The 19,093-nt window shown below is 41.7% G+C and overlaps 1 protein-coding gene across 3 annotated transcripts in view; it reads right to left on the bottom strand.

Moving 5' to 3' along the window:
- Positions 1-19,093, bottom strand: part of KCNK2 (potassium two pore domain channel subfamily K member 2) — a 176,248-nt gene that overhangs the window by 122,089 nt on the left and 35,066 nt on the right. The window lies entirely within an intron of this gene.

Genomic DNA, 19,093 nt, shown 5'->3' with positions numbered 1-19,093 from the left:
CTCTTTTACTGCCTCAGTACTTTGCCCACACCTTCCACACAGCCACAAGGAAAAGTACTGAGAGCCACATGCACTGAGGTAGGCAATTTTTTAAAATTAGGCTGAGTTCGAAGGTGTCCAGTCAACTCCGTTGCCAATGCAGGAGCTACAATTATAAAATCCCTAACAAATTAGTATCAAATTGATACTTAAAATCCTCCTAAAACAACACTCATCACAAGGGAGGTTGCTCCAGTGACAAACACACCTTACCTTCAGGAAGTTCTTCCTCAAATTTAGATGAAACCTCCTTGTTTATATCCATTAGCCCTGTCATTTTATATGACTGTCTTATATGGTAATACTTTAGGTATTGGACAATGGCATATCACCTCGCAAACATCTCTTGTTCAATGTAGTGATTTTTTACCTCTTCAGCGTCTCTTCATAGATCATGGTCTACAAGTCCCTCGTCAGCTTCATTGCCCTATGTAGACACCTTCCTGCTTGTTGACATTCTTTTGAAAGTGTGGTCTAGCTAAGGCAGTGTCACAGTGTTGCCAGTATCTTGTGTGGCCAAGCAGAAGGAACCTCTTGGAAAGTGAACTCTGAACCATGATGCTTTTATTGGAATAAAAGTATCTAAAGCACCATGAGGCTTATTAATTTTGACACAACAAAGTAACACAACTAACCCTCTGAAAATATTACTCTGGAATAAAATAATTGTGAGAGGCAAATGATTGGGATGGGAGATGAAAGTGAAGGAAATTGAAGAATTCCTCTGCCAAATGTCAGGAGAGCATAAATACACATCACACACTAAATCACCACTGAATGTCTATCCATTCCTTTGCCCCGACTGCAAAATGATCCCCTCAAGCAGAGACATTGAAGGCACCTTTTGAGCAACTCACATGATGCTCATACACACAAATGGATGTTATCACATGTTAAGAGAGCCAAGCTTAAATCAGGGGTGTCTTGAGCTTCTTGTATAATAATAAATGTTTTGTGGTATGAGCTTTTGTGGACTACATCATTAGATGTATACTGATGTAGGAAATGCAAAAATATATTGAAGTATTAATATATGAATTTGACTTAAGTACAGACTTTACCACATTACTTCCACTTAGGCAATCAGAAGTTTAGTTTTATACAGTTTCTTAAGCCTATACTTTTCTCCTGTCACTCCCGCCATCCAAGAGATGAGTAATGCAATCAGAATAATTTGGTACCTCTTTTATGGGATTACTATTCTTCAGATGCATCTTCTAATTGCATTTCCAGTGGGGGAAAACAAGTGCACTTGAAGGGGAATGGTACACTAGCCAATCTTGAACCAGTCACTGTCTCTTAGGGTTGTTGTAAGGAAGAGCCATGGTTCAGAGGTAGAATGTCTGCTTGACATGCGTAAATTTCCAGGTTTAATCCCAGCATTTCCTGTTTAAAAGATCAGGTGGGAGGTAAAGTGCAGGACCCTAACCTGAGACTCTAGTCTAGAGAGCTCCTGCCAGTCTGAATAGACAGGACTGATTTAAAGGGACCAGTGGTCTCATTCAGAATAAAGCAGGTTCATTTGAATGGATAAAATGGGAGACTTGCACTATTGAATCAGCTCCTTGGAAGAAGAGAATGACAAAATTAAATAAATAAGCACATGTTTATATGGTCCTCACATAGAAAAACAGTATGTCAGGAAGGATCTTAGGCTTAGAACATTTCTCCCATATATACTAGTTTCTAATTGCATGACACTATATGCCCTCAAAAAGAGCCTCTTGTGGTGCAGAGTGGTAAGGCAGCAGTCATGCAGTCTGAAAGCTCTGCTCATGAGGCTGGGAGTTTGATCCCAGCAGCCGGCTCAGGGTTGACTCAACTTTCCATCCTTCCGAGGTGGGTAAAATGAGTATCCAGCTTGCTGGGGGGTAAATGGTAATGACTGGGGAAGGCACTGGCAAACCACCCCCTATTGAGTCTGCCATGAAAACGGTAGAGGGCGTCACCCCAAGGGTCAGACATGACTCAGTGCTTGCACAGGGGATACCTGAAGAGGATGAAGTTGAGGCAAGCTGCACCTTTATATACCCTCAAATAATTGCACATAGCCTACAATACATAAAGTATTCCTGTCCTAAAATATGAAGTCATAAATGCCAGTGAGAATTATGCCAAATGATTGTTACTGACTGTAGAACTTGCCTTTTAAAATTATCATTAGTCTCCTCAGTGGCAAGTGCAGCAGTGTCCCAAAGATGCTAGAATAATTCAGGAATATGCTGAGGGCTGACTTGAGCAAAGCAAGTATAATATTCAGAACAAAGGAACCCAAGATATTAAGACTAGAGTTCTTCGCAGAACCCTGCCTAGCCAGTTTCTCCAAAGCCATCAATAAAGCCTGTCCTACAGCTACTTCATACTTTGGGGCCCTGTTTTATGAAACAAAGTTTACACCTTGGTGTCTGCTACAGTCCCACCTTAGGAGCACAAGCCCCTTCAAGGATCACTGCCTTGTCATGGCGAAGGGGCTTGTGTAGCTCAGTGAAGCTATGAGCTATGCCGTGCAGGGCCACCCAAGACAGACAGGTCATAGCAGACAGCACTGACAAAAGGTAACCCACCAGAGAAGGAACTGGCAAGCCATTCCAGTATCTTTGTCATGAAAACTCTATGGACAGTTGTTGTTGTTGTTAGGTGCGAAGTCATGTTCGACAAATCACAACCCCATGGACAATGATCCTCCAGGCCTTCCTGTCCTCTACCATTCCCCAGAGTCCATTTAAGTTTGCACCTACTGCTTCAGTGACTCCATCCAGCCACCTCATTCTCTGTCGCTATGGACAGTACCAAAAAGCAAAACGATATGACACCAGAAGATGAGCCTCTCAGGTCAGAAGGTGTCCAATATGCTACTGGGGATGATCAGATGGCTAGTACAAGTAGCAACAGAATGAATGAAGAGACTGGGCCAAAGCCAAAAGGACGCTCAGTTGTGGAGGGAACTGGTGGCGAAAAGACAGTCCGATGCTGTAAAGACTTTTATTCCATAGAAACCTGGAACGTCAGATCCATGAATCAAGGCAAGCTGCACGTGGTCAAACAAGAGATGACAAGACTGAACATCGACATTTTAGGAATCAGTGAACTAAAATGGACAGGAATGGGTGAATTTAATTCAGATGACCATCAGGTATACTACTGTGGACAAGAATCTCACAGAAGAAATGGAGTAGCCTTCATAATCAATAAGAGAGTAGGAAAAGCAGTCTTGGGATACAATCCCCAAAATGACAGAATGATCTCAGTTTGAATCCAAGGCAAACCATTCAACATCACAATGATCCAGGTCTATGCCCCAACCACTGCTGCTGAAGAGGATGAAGTTGATCAGTTCTATGAAGCCCTACAACACCTTCTAGAAGCAACCCCAAGAAATGATCATGGGGGATTGGAATGCTAAAATAGGAAGCCAAAAGATAACCGGGATAAAAGGCAAGTTTGGCCTTGGAGTACAAAATGAAGCAGGGCACAGGCTGGTAGAATTTTGTCAAGAGAATACAATGGTCATAGCAAACACTCTTTTCCAACAACCCAAGAGACGACTCTACACATGGACAATACCAGACGGTCAACACAGAAATCAGATTGACTAGGTGCTCTGCAGCCAAAGATGGAGAAGTTCTATACAGTCAGTAAAAACAAGACCAGGAGCTGATTGTGGTTCAGATCTTCAGCTACTTGTTGCAAAACTTAGGCTTAAATTGAAGAAAGTAGGGGAAAGCACTAGGCCACTCAGGTATGAAGTAAATCATATCTCTGACGAATATACAGTAGAGATGACAAATAGATTTAAGGAATTAGATCTGATAGACAGAGTGCCTGAAGAACTATGGACAGAGGTTCGCAACATTGTACAAGAGGTAGCAACTAAAACCATCCCAAAGAAAAAGAAATGCAAGAAAGCAAAATGGCTGTCTGAGGAAGCTTTACAAATAGCTGAGGAGAGAAGGGAAGAAAAAGGCAAGGGAGAAAGAGAAAGATACACTCAATTGAATGCAGAATTCCAGAGAATAGCTAAAAGACATAAGAATACCTTCTTAAATGAACAGTGCAAACAAATAGAAGAAAACAATAGAATAGGGAGGATCAGAGATCTCTTCAATAATCTTGGAGATATGAAGAGAACGTTTCATGCAAAGATGCATATGATAAAGGACCAAAATGGTAAGTACCTAACAGAAGCAGAAGAGATTTTTAAAAGGTGGCCAAATGATACAGATCAACTATACGAGCGAGCTTAACATCCCTGATAACCATGATGGGGTAGTCACTGATCTGGAGCCAGACACATTGGAATGTGAAGTCAAATGGGCTTTAGGAAGTCTGAGCAACAATAAAGCTAGTGGTGGTGACAGCATTCCAGCTGAACTATTCAAAATCTTAAGACAAGACGGAGAAGGCGGAGCTATGGAACGGAGAAGGCGGAGCTATGGCACTTGGATAGCTCGAATACTTCGAGCTCCTGTTCCACTGAGGGTCAATCGCTGCTGTGATTGACACAATCGGGTTTTGGGTACGCTAACCCACCCATAAATCTTCTCAGGAATTCCTTGTGAATCTCTGGGGCCTCTCTGTTCCGCAGGGAAATTAATCTCCCACTGGAACGTAAGCTCAGTGTGCACAGGGTCCAGCAAGCGCCGTCCGCCATCTTAAAATCTTTTTTCCTTTTCCTCCTTTTTCAACTCTGCAATCTACAAAGCTTATTTTAATCTACAAAACTAATTGGATACCTCCCAGCAAGACCTTCGACTCACCACAACTCCGGAGTGAAAACATCTGGCAGACATCAGATCGAGCCTACAAACAGTGAGTGGGGTTTCCCTCGGCACCCTCTTCCCTGGAATGAACTCTCGGCGTGGAGAGTTGCTCTCGCTAATCCAAACAAGCCAGAGTGACAGGAAGACTATATATTACCACTGAGGGGGTGAAACTGCCAAATTCCAAGATATTGAGTCATTAATCAACGCAGAGATGCAAGTGCTTTCCTGCTCCTCCATCTTTACTTTTCCCCCCGTTTCTGGCTCTGCTTGATGCCACCTCATTATGAGGCAGGCTAATTTTCTTTTCTAAGCAGAAGAAGGACTTAAATTAACTCAAACTAATAAGTAACAGCTCTTATTGCATCTGTTTTTGTCTTCGAAGATAAGAGAGATTAGAGCCGTGAAATCTCGCGAGAACTAAGCCTTAGAGACACTCCTTTAATTCAAAACAGACTGTCGCTTTCGTTAGGACTCTGTAGGACCTCTACTGGTTATTTGCAAAATTGCAAATATATTTTGGAAACAACATATGCATAATTGATAAAGTCTAACAAAACTCCAAACCTGGAACATGTTTTCGTTTAAAAAATTTGCATATCTTCTAGAGAAACAAACACAAGACCTGAAAGAATCTATAAATGGCTCACTTTAAAATATGCTCATGGAGTTTAAAGGCATTAAGGAAGAAGTCTCTAACAGGAATGATGAACCAATAGTAGTGGCTGATGATAGCTCTAAACAAGGTGGAAAATTACCAGCAGAAGAGGAATCTGAAATTATGGAGATGGAAAAGGGGATGTCAGAGTCTTGCAGCTCAGATAAGGACACCCTACCTGAGAAGATATATAGCCACTCCAAAGCAACAATACACAAGAATCAATTAAAAGACATATGGATCTGCGGTGAAAGCAATCGATTGAAAGGAGCTTCATGGAAAAACATCTGTACTGATATTGGAGTCCAGGAGGTACAACTGCTTCAAGATTTATCGATGTATACTCCGAGGGAAAGACTACAACTGTACCTTCCCAGCCAAAGACAGAACATTAGTCAACGGGAGCCACAAGACGTAATAAGCCTCGAAATGAGACCCCCTTAAGAAGCTTGGGGAATGGAAATGTAACACAGTGGTTGAAATTCTTTTCCTCTTTTACCTCCTATATGTAGCCATATAGGCAATATAACTAGTTAAGAAGTTAATCTGGGGTCTAAGATCTTTTAAGTAAGCTGAATTTGTATTAATAAACCTAATTTCGCAGTGTCTACCAGCCCAAAATCAAAGCATAACTAAAAGGAGACACCTAATGGAATGGGCTTACATTATAGTGTGGGGTTTTAGATTTCCTATGATAGCTGAATTTGAATTATCTAACATATCTCTGTAGTGACTTTCAGCCTAAATTTAAAGCATAACTAAAAGGAGGTTTCTAACTGAGGAGGTGTAAATATAACTAACGAAAAATGTATTCTACTAATTAATGAAGACTCCATTTTATTATTTCTGGTATTAACAATGTACACTTATATATATTTGTTTCCCTTCTTTCTATACAACTAAGCAGGCTTATTTTCTTTTTCCTTTTTCCCTTTCTCTAGTGGAAATGTGGAGGGCTCTAGGACTACGTTAAGTATAAACTGTTTATGATGGTTAAAAATATCAGAAACTATGCAAACAAATGTTGAAATGATGGTAACAAAGTAGACTTCTCTTTTTAAATGTGGTGTAAACGTGAAAAAGTCTATAAAAAGTCTATAAGCTTTGGGTAAAAGTCCATGATATTGTAGCCAGTCTTATAATCTTAAATGGAGAGAAGAGAACTAGAATTGGCCAAGAAATGGAAAACGCAAGAACTACCCTCGACAGAAGACTGGGTGAATAAACTAGCTGATCTTGCCAAGATAGCCAAACTGACACTAATAGTTAACGGAAGAATAGAAGAGGCCTTTCAAGAACAATGGGGCCTATACTTGAACTATTTACAAAAGGGATTAAAATGGGGAACCAAGTGTATCAAACGAAGAGCATAGCTCTCCTTTTCTGTATTAACAATGTAGATTGCATGTATCTCACTGTCTTCAACTCTGGAAAATAAAATAAAAACTTTCTATAAAAAAAAAAATCTTAAGACAATGCATTAAAAGTGCTACACTCAATATGCCATGAAATTTGGAAAGCTCAACAGTGGCCACAGGATTGGAAAAGTTCAGTTTACATTCCAATCCCAAAGAAGGGCAATGCCAAAGAATGTTCAAACTACCGCACCATTGCACTCATTTCTCATGCTAGCAAAGTTATGCTCAAAATCCTACAAGCTAGGCTCCAGCAATATGTGGACTGAGAACTTCCAGAAGTACAGGCAGGATTTTGAAGAAGCAGAGGAACTAGAGATCAAATTGCCAACATACACTGGATCATGGAGAAAGCTAGGGAGTTCCAGAAAAACATCTACTTCTACTTCATTGACTATGCTAAAGCCTTTGATTGTGTGGAGCACAACAAATTGTGGCAAGTTCTTAAAGAGATGGGAATACCAGAGCATCTTATCTGTCTCTTGAGAAACCTATATGCAGGTCAAGAAGCAACAGTGAGAACCGGGCATGGAATCACTGATTGGTTCGAAATTGAGAAAGGAGTTCGGCAAGGCTGTATACTGTCGCCTTGCCTTTTTAACTTGTATGCGGAGCACATCATGAGAAAGGCAGGGTTAGATGAATCACAAATTGGGATCAAGATTGCAGGGAGAAATATCAACAACCTCAGATATGCAGATGATATCACTCTAATGGCAGAAAGTGAAGAGGAACTAAAGAGCCTGTTGATGCAGGTGAAGGAGGAGAGTGCAAAAGCTGGCTTGAAACTCAACATCAAGAAAACTAAGATCATGGCATCTGGCCCTCTCAATTCCTGGCAAATAGATGGGGAAGAAATGGAGGTAGTGACAGATTTTATTTTCCTGGGCTCCAAGACCACTGCAGATGGGGACTGCAGCAAAGAAATTAAAAGACGCTCCTGGGGAGGAAAGCTATGGCAAATTAGACAGCATCCTAAAAAGCAGAGACATCACCCTGCCAACAAAAATGTGTTTAGTCATGGCTATGGTCTTCCCAGTTGCAATGTATGGTTGTGAAAGTTGGACCATAAGGAATGCCAAGCGTCAAAGAATTGAGGCTTTTGAACTCTGGTGCTGGAGAAGACTCTTGCGAGTCCCTTGGACTGCAAGGCAAACAAACCAGTCAGTCCTAGAGGAGATCAGCCCTGACTGCTCCTTAGAACGCCAGATCCTGAAGATGAATCTGAAATACTTTGGCCACCTGATGAGAAGAGAGGACTCCCTGGAGAAGAGCCTAATGCTGGGAGCGATTGAGGGCAAAAGAAGAAGGGGATAGAGAATGAGGTGGCTGGATGGAGTCACTGAAGCAGTCGGTGTGAGCTTAAATGGACTTTGAGGAATGGTAGACTTTGAGGAAGGCCTGGAGCAGTGGTTCGCAACCTTTTCCAGGCTGTGGATCGGGCGATCGCCCGGCCGTGCATGCCACGCATTCGCGACCCGGCCGTGCATGCGCGCATGAGTGGGAGTGCCACAAATGTGCATTTGTGGCCGCGCATTGCACAAATGCGCATGCGCGGCCCGGCCCGGCACAGCCCTGTGGCGGCAGGGAGCAGCAGCCCAGTGCCAGGGCCTTCGCGGCCCGGCATCAGGCTGTGGCCCGGTGGTTGGGGACCACCGGCCTGGAGGATCATTGTCCATGAGGTCGCAAGGGGTCAGACATGATTTTGCAACTAACAACAACAAGGAGCACAAGGATGTTAAATATGCTGTAATCGCATGATTGACTGTAAATTAATGGGGTAATCTATTTCTAATCCACCTTCATTCATGGTTTATCTGTTGGGAGTGGTTTTAATCCCACTAAGCAACAATTTCAAGCGACTTGACTTGCCCTTTAAATTCACTTGTATTACTAAACCTGCTCTAGTGGATGAACAGCAGACCTCATCTTGTACCATTTAATCGGTTTCCTGATGCTTCCATTGAGTTCAATGGGATTAATTCTTATGAGACTTCTTACGCACATTGTTTCCCAACACGATTGACTGTGGTGGATAAAATATGTATAAATAAATGCATCTAAGCTTCCATCTTCCAGTATTCTAACCTAAAATTTTCCTATTTGCATCACTGCTCTGGAGTAAGTTGTTTTAGGAGAGTAGCCATTATTTGGATGTAGGCTTTGGCTTCTGTACTACTCACTGTTGAAAGGATCTGCACAGCTCCACAATTTGTAGTTGAACCTCCAGACAGAAAGGGCATCACTACATATTTATATGACCTTATTCCCTTCCGTTAGAGCCTGGAAAATTTCATACATAAAACACCATTCTTTTATCTTTTTTTTTATTTCCCCCCCCCCCCCCTGAAAAGTGTGTTGCCAATGGCCCTGTATAAACACTACATGTTCCTCCCATGGGGAAAAAAAGATTAATTTTTTGCAACTTCTTTTTACAGTTATATATAAAAAGTTGCATGTAACATTCTTCAATCCAGGAATTGCTGTTAAGGTATATTTTTAAACTATATTAACTATCACATAAGAAATAAAGATGGTGTTTTCTTTACTGCCAATTCCATACCAGCCGTGCCATGCTGGGCTACCACCAGTTCTTTGCAACAGGACAGTTTGCCCTTCCTCTTCCTGGGTCCTCACAGGGGAAGATTTCCCCCCACAAGATGTAGGACCGTTCTGCACACATTGGATAGTGCACTTTCAATTTGCTTTTGCAGCTGGATTTTCCTGTGCAGAACAGGAAAATCTACTTCCAAAGTGCATTATCCAACATGTTCATAATGTGCCCAGGTCTGCCTCAAATTACTGCTTCCACATGAGGCAGACAGAGTGGAGAGGTTCTGCCTTGCTTTGTAGCAGTGTGTGTTTGAGGTGGTATTTTTAAGAAGGTGGGATTATGTTACAATGCAATCCCACCTTCGTGAAATTTTTTTAAATGGCCCAGTCAGCTCCGTGCTGCCTCAAAGCACTGCAGAACCAACTGGGGTATTTTTGTCCCTTTTGGAACACCATAGGTGAAGGAGGTGCTGGGCCTGGAAGGCCTGATTCTTCCCCTTCCACACGGGCCTGCCCTGAGATAGGCCCTTTTGGCACCCGGAGTGAAAAAGGGAACACAGAGATATCCATGTTCCCTTGCCATGGGACAACGAAGGGCCTGATTTGGGCCAGGGCCAGGCCCAGGCCAGGCTTAAGCCAGTGCTGACTTCACCTGGAAATGGGGATTAGCCCCACCACCAAACAAGCCCTGGCCTGGCCTTTAATTAAGGTGACCAGATTTTAACACTGGTAAAGCGGGACACCATTGACCGGGGGGGGGGGGTCTTGATTCAAAATTTGGTCTTTATGGAGCCGCAAAAAGTTTCATAGACCGCATAGAACGCAAAAATAGTATTGTAATATATTTTTAAAATTTCAACATAAGTATAATTTGCCAGGAACCCCCAGATGTCCCTCCAAAAGTGGGACAATCTGGTCACCTTACCTTTAATCATTGTGCAGAAAAGGTCTCTGACAAAGACCAACCTAAGCTGTCCCATACATTCAAGGAAACATATATAAAGGTTAGGCTTAACAACTATTTAATTAAGGATATGCTTTCAGGAAGCAAAAGATATCACTTCAAGATATTACATAAATGCAGCACCCATCAGTATTAAAAATGCCCTTATGCCATGTATAGCAACAAAAATATTAATGCTATTAAAAGGTATTTTGCTATATTAATATACTATATGTAGAAGGAACCCTTAAGTTTCTACAATGCATTATACTTTACAGTCTTATTTTCAGTCATTATCAACATAACCATAATATTGTTGAAAATGTTTATCAGAAGTGAAAAATGGCAGCATGCTTGTCAATGGTGAGCCATGGCTCTATAAACCAGATAATATATTTTCCAGTCATTTAATCTCTGTGTTACCCTAAAACTTCTTGTAGCAATATTACTTCAATGTTGCCAGCTGTACTTAATAATTTTTTTTTAAATTTCAGTTTGGCTATAAAGTTAGGTGATAGCAGTTTACCTTCAGTTAACTCATTGGTGAGAGAGAACATGTATTGCTAGAACTTCAATGCAATGGAGGAGCTTTATGTTCCTGATTATTCCTTTAGTACAGGGATTCCTAAACAAGGGTCCATGGACCCGTGGAAGTCTGTGGGAGCTCCAGAGGGAGTCCATGGCATTTTCATTGACTTGGCCACAAGCTAGGGAACCAGTCTCTTCCATTGCTTCCTCTCTTGAGTGAGTTCTCTTATGGTTTCTGTGCCTAGGAGGGTGCAGAGCCTGCATGCTTACTCCCACCTTAAATTGCCCCCCTCCTCAATTTGAGAATGCCTGTGACACATCACTTCTGGGGAGTATGACAGGGAGGCATGACCAGCTGACATAACTTTCAGGGCTCCTCAAAGCCTGAAAAATTATTTCAGTGACTCCTCCATGATCAAAAAGTTAGAAATGGCTGCTTTAGCAGCTTATTATGACATTACAGTCCACATAGAAAGGTATGGGTACTTATTATGCAGCCACATCCACTAGTAAAAAATGTGTTGTCTCATTTGACTGTGGTGACAGCATAACAGTGGCAACATTTGTTTAACTGTTTGTAATCCACATGGGGTCTTTGAGACAAAGGCTGACTATAAAAGTAAATAAATTAAAAGTCATGTTTTAGAATATTTAAGTAGCTCTGGAGTTGTTCTATATCCTATTTATAATTGATTGATGGGTTACATTTATATCCCATTCTGCTGCTGGATTTTCAGGATTTTTCTGGATTTTCAGGTTGTCTTATAGTACAAAAATTGAAAATAAATATTAAAACAATAAGAATGTTAATAACAAAATTACCAAATAAATCAGCAAAAAAATCAGCAACAACCAGAAACTTAAAAACTCAGCACAAGCTTAAAGCAATAGCAATAATAATAATATCCAACTAAAAGATTTACAGGCAAATAGAAACCCAAAACCGCCTCCCCCTGGGAAATAACAGCGTTTGCAGATTTCTGGAATTTAATTGATGCGGGGGAAGTCCAGTCTCTGAGACAGGCTTTCTCAAATAGGGTGTTATGAAACTTAGGGGTTTCTTGATGGTTCTGGCAGGGTTTCCTGAATGGATGGGAGCTATTTTTAATATATTAAAAAAAAATTAAACAGTTATCAGGTGATATGACCATATATGGTCATGGCAACCTGCCCCCCCTTCCCCAAATGGCCAATGATAGGCCTGGAGGGGGTGGGAAGGGGACAGGCCCTGGGTGGATTGTGTACACAGCCGTGCTTCCCAACCATATTCTGCACAGTCATGTCACTTCTGGGGTTTCTTGAAGCCTGAAGAATGTTTGAGGGGGTTCTCAATGGGAAGAAAGTTGACACAAGCTGCTCTGAGAATAGGAGGCAACAACACAGAGGGCCTTCTCCCAAATTTTCACTAACCTTGTCATGTCAGCACACAAAGCAAAAGATCTGAGGATATAGGCAAGTGACAAAGCTTTAACAACTATGCAGTAACTTTTACCACTCATTCTTCCCCTCATTCTTAAACTTCTCTTACTTACACGAACTATTGTTGGAACATTTATTCCAGCCATGAGATATAACTGCCATTTTGCATGTTGCTTTAACTGTGCTTTAATTTAGAATGATGCTAAAATAGATTGGTGGGCATCTAGATGTCTGAAATATAATTTTTAATCTATCTGCAGAATATGAAAACAGCTGAAGAAGTTTAGGTATCATGCTCATGGTAAACAGGTGTGGTGGAATATCACCCATACTTTGGGCCAACCTGATACTGCATCTGTACCTCCGAAATATATCTCTGAGGTACAAAAAGATGTCATACCCAAACAATTAATGCCTGATTCAAGGATGACCATCAACTGATTGGAAGAAAGAAGGCTTTAATTTCTATATTAGGACCCTTCTTATTCATAGGGAACATCTATAAACAAACCATCAAAACTGGTCAGAGACCATTAAGGGAATCTCACTTTCATAGAATCATAGAATCATAGAGTTGGAAGTAGCCATACAGGCCATCTAGTCCAACCCCCTGCTCTTTCACTTTCAAGATACTGAAACCTGTTTTTGTGGTTTTATCTATCAAAATAATGTCCTTCATATTCGTTTATCTGTAACTGTGAAGCCAACAATAAAATGACTTGTCCAGGGTATCATCAAAACTGTTGTGCTTCGCTAAACATAACTTTGGCTAGTTCATGAAAATAATAGTATGCTAAAGAATGTGCAGGTTACTGATTTAGATTGAAGACTTGCTAATTTAATTATTTTAGGCTAAATTTATCAGTGTTAGGTACCATTGTGCCAAACCAAGAACTTGGATCAGAGGCTGTAGCCTTCATACAGAAAGAGCTGCAACTCCAATGCTCCATCCTCAGCAGGGCCAGTAAAATTCCATACTGACCAGAAGGTCCAATGAGATCTGCCCTGGAGGTATAAAGCTGTTACCTCCAGGCTTCTTGGTGATATGAGGACAGTGCTGTCTCTGCAAGACTGTAGTAATTGACCACAGCCAGGGGCTTTTTGCACGCCTTCAAAATCGCACAATGGTTGCCAATTGGAAACGCTATTGATTTGCCATAATGCACGACGTCGTAGACAATCTGCCACACACCTGAAACCAATCTGCAAAAAGCGCTTCCTTGTAGCGCTTTCAGGGGAATCCCAAAAAGTGGATTCACCCTCCGGAAAGCGCTACACTCTTGCAACCAATCTGCAACACTAGCGAAAAAGACCTGTGCGTTAACATTGTTGCGGTTTCTTCAAAGTCCCTCCTCCTGAGCCTGTCCTCCAAACTTCCGGCGAAGCGATCGCCATTTTTTTTTCTCCGAGCGAGCGGGGATAAACGCACCAGCGAGCCTCTTTCTGTTTAGAGGCTTCCCTGGCTTCAGTCCTTCACCTTTAGTCACTAAGCACAAACCACAGAAAAGCCCATTTGCTGATGTATTTTCCCATTAATTTTTACACATTCATTCAGCTGAAAATCGGGCCCGTGAGAGGGGGGGGGATTTTTTTTTTCACTCGAGGCAGCGTGGCAACGATCATACGATCAAACGACAGCTCACATTAGGCAGCTGGATGGGTCTCTCCGTTGCAACGAATCTACACAGATTCGTTACAATGGGTCTGTTTTTTTTTTTTTAAACCTTTCTTAAAGGGAAAGGGGCTGTTTGGGAGCATGCTAACGGCTGCCCATTGGCTGCTTGACGGCCAGGGGCGGGACGAGCTTGGCAATAGCGCTTCCTTTCTAGCGATTTCTGCCGAGACCGGAAGCTGTGGGAAACGCTACAAAACGCAACTGGATTCCACTACAAAGGCAGGTATGCATAATGACGAATTCCACTATTTTAAATGGCGATTTTTCATTCAGTGACCAATTTGCAACAAAGATCCTGGTGCGTAAAGCCCCCCAATATTCAGCTTTATCCTTATCTTTACCTCCCCCATGAATTCTGAACCCAATTGAGACAACTCTTTTGTTATACCATGAGCTACCTATTTCAGATCCTGGTCCTGGCATTTAATCTACTGGGCCATGCCAACTTGTTTTCTGTCTTTGACCATCTGCCTAAATAGCTTTTGTCTTGACCTGGACTGCTGTATCTTGCCTGACCAGCTATATGTTTCAGCATCTGTTGATCAATTGTTAAATGACTAGATTTTAGCACTTATTGAGTAATATTTATTATTATTATTAATAACAATAATAATAAACTTCAAGATTGCTTTTCTCCCAACATGTTCTCAAGGCAGTTTACAACATAATAAAAGCACATTAATACATAATTTATTATATTTAATATTATAATTTAAATTATTAAAATTAAAACATTTATAACTTATGATTTATTCACCAATAAATCAATATTATTTGGTTATTTCACTTCATTGCAATTGGTGAACTATTGTAATATGCTGTTTTAGAAACAATAAATATTCTTCATTGTGTGACTTCTGATTTACAGAGTTTCAGGAACAGGCCTCTTGTGAGATGGGGGTATGCTCAGAACTAAAAGGATGAATACTAAGTTATCACTTCGTGGGGACATAGTTAAAGGTAACTTTAGTCACAATGAAACAGCAATGTTAGTATATAAATGCATTTAATTACCAGTGTGTCAATCTGTTTGGCAATTAGACAATCACGGCAAGAATACTCTGTCTTCATGCCCCAGATCAGCCAAATTACTCAGCAGTGAAAAATGTTCCATATAGATTTATTTCTAACTGTATTTCTAGTTGTGACACTAGACACCACTGATGTTTTCTCTGCTGAAGCTTTGCCCTCCATGACAGTTTCTTAACAAGAAACATCTTGAATTCCACAAAGAACTTTTTATTGATGTCTAGATAAATGTTTGCTGTGTTTCCTTTGGGGCCTTCTGTTGTTCCAGTGTCCATTCCACAAAGATAAACCCTCTATTTTTAAATACCCACCAGAATAGCTTGTGTGACTATTTTGCCGTCTAGCTTGGAGATGACCTCTGAATATTAGTAGCTCAAATACCCTGGGTTTGTCAGAGCTTGGGAGCTTCATCAGTGATCAGATAGGAGAGCAAGATGAGGGTTGCCATCAGGGCCGGATTTACATGAAAAGAGGCCCTAGGCTATTCCACTTATGTGGCCCTTTCACCTCCCATTTTTAAGTTTGTAAATTACATGAGAGATAATAAAATACATCATTACTGTGATATATATCAATATGTTAAATGAAACGTGTTGTGATTGGTACTAACCTTTATAAAAAATGTGGAATATAGGCCCCTCTTGATCTTAAGGCCCTAGGCTGAAGCCTAGTTAGCCTACAGGAAAATCTGGCCCTGGTTGCCATTCAGAAGGGCCAATAGAAAACTACCTCTGTTTGCCTCTTGCCTGGAATACCCCATCGATAGGGTTGTCGTGAGTCAATTGCAACTTTAAAGCATTTCTTCTTTTACTGGTACTACATTGGTTCTGAAATTTATTAAGCAAACAAGCAAAAATATAGTCAGGATTGAGTTAAAGCTGAGGTTGCAGGATTTTTTCCCCAATTTCAGTTTTCCAAATTAACTCAGTGTTACTGATGTCATTAGTACACAAAATGAGGGAAATTAAGAGCCAACATAACTGTAGTTGTGTGCTATCAAGAGTAACTTTGGAAAGACATTCAGTAAACCAGGCTCTTGTGCAAAAATATTTCACAGGATAAAAATCTACAACTAACTGTAACATCTTGGTTACTTCTAATTTACATTAGCATGACTAATCTCAAGTCACAACATATCTGGCAATCACATTCTATCTGGGGCTCATGGTAAGTGTAGTCCATGGACATCTGGAGAGCCATTGTTTGGCCAACCCTGATATATACTCTTGTAGCTTCATTGAAGCCAGTGGGTGTAATTGTACTTATAGACTGCACTGATAGACTTTTTCTATCTGCTTTAATCACCCAGCCAGTCACCACAGCATGGAAACTCCACCACACTTGATATCAACAAATCCTAAAAACTCTCATTTTGAAATTCAGATTAATGATGAGACGTACTATGGATCTAGAGAAGCAATGTGCCTGGGGCCACTAATTGTGAAGGCAGTCATTGGGACCCTAAATGTTCACCTGGAATATTTAAGGGTGAGCCATGTAGCTCAAAAACTGCATGTGTGTCACTTTCTCTGTAGTCAATAAGTGTAGTGATATCAATAGTATACTCCAAATTTTTGGTCAAATCTCATTCTTATGAGAAACAGTCTTAATGGAGCTGTTTACAGTAGCTAGCGGTGTTGAAAGAAAATAAATCCTGTGTAATCTTCTATGAACAAATGTCAAAAATGTTTACACTTGTACTTAGTCATGAAATTTTCCTGTGGATAAATATTGCTTGGTTGCTAAAGAAAAAGTCATAGGTGTCATTAACTAAAAACTCAATCAACGTAATTATCACACCCACTTGTATATCTTGATCACAGCATGGTAAATTATCTGCTAAAGAGCCATGCATTGGTTCTTTCACACAGCACCAATTTAAAAGGCAAAAATATTCTCACATGTGCCCATCTATTTTTGTACTGATCACCTGTCACTCTTAATTGGGCTGTAATTCTTTCCAGTTCTCATAATTGTCTGATTTATTCATGTCCAGCGAGTGGGAAGTAGTTTTAGAATTCAAAGAGTGTTTGTTGTCATCATTAATATTATCAAGGCATATTTTTCTTTACTTGTTTGCAAGACTTCTGACATGATCCTGTGTGTCAGCATCATGCTTCTAGCTCTAAAAACATTTGTCTGGATGAACTGTTTACAGGTATTCATGATCATAATTTGTTTGGTTTATGGAATTTACTTGAACTGATTTTGGATTAGTTGGAATCAAGTGGGAGACCAACTAGGACTTGCAGGGGGCATCTCATCCCCCCTCCCCCCCCTACACACTATTTTTTCTTCTCCTTCTCTAAAAGCACTCATATACTCACCTTTCTCCCCTTCATCCTCTCACCACCCACCAACAAACTTACCTACCTTTTACCTGCCCCAACCTTAGAATGTGTATTATTTATTTACTTCATTTATACCTTTCCCCACACTGAGGACCCAAAGCAGCTCACATAATTATCCTCTCCTCCATTTTATCTTCTAAACCACTCTGTAAGATGGGTCTGGTTGAGAATGTGTAACTGGCCCAAGATCACACAGTGAACCACAATGACAAAGTGTTGATTTGAACCTGAGTCTTCCAGATCCAGATCCTTCCAGACTCTAATCCTTAATACTTGATTGACATCCATCGGTTGGCCGTTGTTAAACTATAGCAATCAGCCATGCTGAGCTAAGTTCTTTCAGTCAAGTGGTAACAAATTGCATGGTGGTTGCTGGAGAGCCTGGCCCATGCTGAGTCCTCCCTCAAAGGCCAAAACAGCCCTGGAAAGGGACCTATCCCTTCCTGCTGCCTTTGCTGACAAAAAACAAAGTTGTTCTTGGTTGTCAAGAAATGGCTAAAATAACCACAGTTTATTAAAGCTACAGGGGCTACTTCTATTATGGGGTGGGGTGGGTTGACCCTCCAATGTACTTTCTCAGATGTCAATTTTTTTCTGCAGACCTGGAGCTTTGTCCTGGGGTGGTTATGCGTTCACAGTTTTTCATCAAAAGATCACTGACACTATTAAGGTAAAGGTAAACGTATCCCCTGTGCAAGCACTGAGTCATGTCTGACCCTTGGGGTGACGCCCTCTAGCGTTTTCATGGCAGACTCAATACAGGGTGATTTGCCAGTGCCTTCCCCAGTCATTACCGTTTATCCCCCAGCAAGCTGGGTACTCATTTTACCGACCTCGGAAGGATGGAAGACTGAGTCAACCTTGAGCCGGCTGCTGGGATCGAATTCCCAGCCTCATGGGCAGAGCTTTCAGACTGCATGTCTGCTGCCTTACCACTCTGCGCCACAAGAGGCTCTGACACTATTAAATTGCCTCTTTTAAAAACTATATGTGTGGGTGGTGGAGAGGCTGGGCGGGATCTGGCCATTGGTGTCCCGACCATGGCGGATCGGGTCGGCGGTGGAGCAGCTCGGCGGTGGAGGTGTTCAGCTGTGGCAAAGGACGGGCACAAGCGGAGTGTCTCGGTGGAGAAGTGGGCGTTGGCGCGGGCCTCTTGCCGGCAGGGCGGCAGCGAAGGCCAGGCACAAGCAGTGAGGTGCTGTGGGGGGTATTCAGGAGGGTGTGGGCAGCGGCGGACGGGGAGGTGGAAGGGGGTAACGGTCATTGGCAAGGGCAGTCGCTAGGTGGCGGGAAAGGAGCTTTCCCGGAGTTCAGCGGCATGGGGCGAGGGTCGTCCCTGGCAGCCATCCTGCGAGGATGGCGGCTCAGGAGGAGTGGAAGGTGTTGGCTGCGCCGTTCGGGAGATGGGCCAAGTGGCCAATAGGGAGGCGCGCAAGGCGCTCCTCCCAATTGGCCACTTGGCCATGGAGTGCCACTCGGAGGAGCGAATCAGGAGCCGCTTTGCGGTTACAGGTTACAGTCAATGGGCAGATGCTGTGAAAAGCTATGTAAGTAAGCTATGCCCCTTCTGGGCAGATTTTACTACCTGCAGCTGACCGACCCTCTCTCCCTGGTTATATTTATTTTGATAAAAGTTTCCTATTGGTAGAAATGTTATATTTCAAATCAAGTTGCTATTATATTGTAATGTATTATCAAAGTTTCAATGTTCTATGAAAGTTCC

This window comes from Paroedura picta, chromosome 1, assembly GCF_049243985.1.
Source record: "Paroedura picta isolate Pp20150507F chromosome 1, Ppicta_v3.0, whole genome shotgun sequence".
Taxonomy (NCBI): Eukaryota; Metazoa; Chordata; class Lepidosauria; order Squamata; family Gekkonidae; genus Paroedura; species Paroedura picta.
This window is presented reverse-complemented; position numbering and strand designations above follow the sequence as displayed.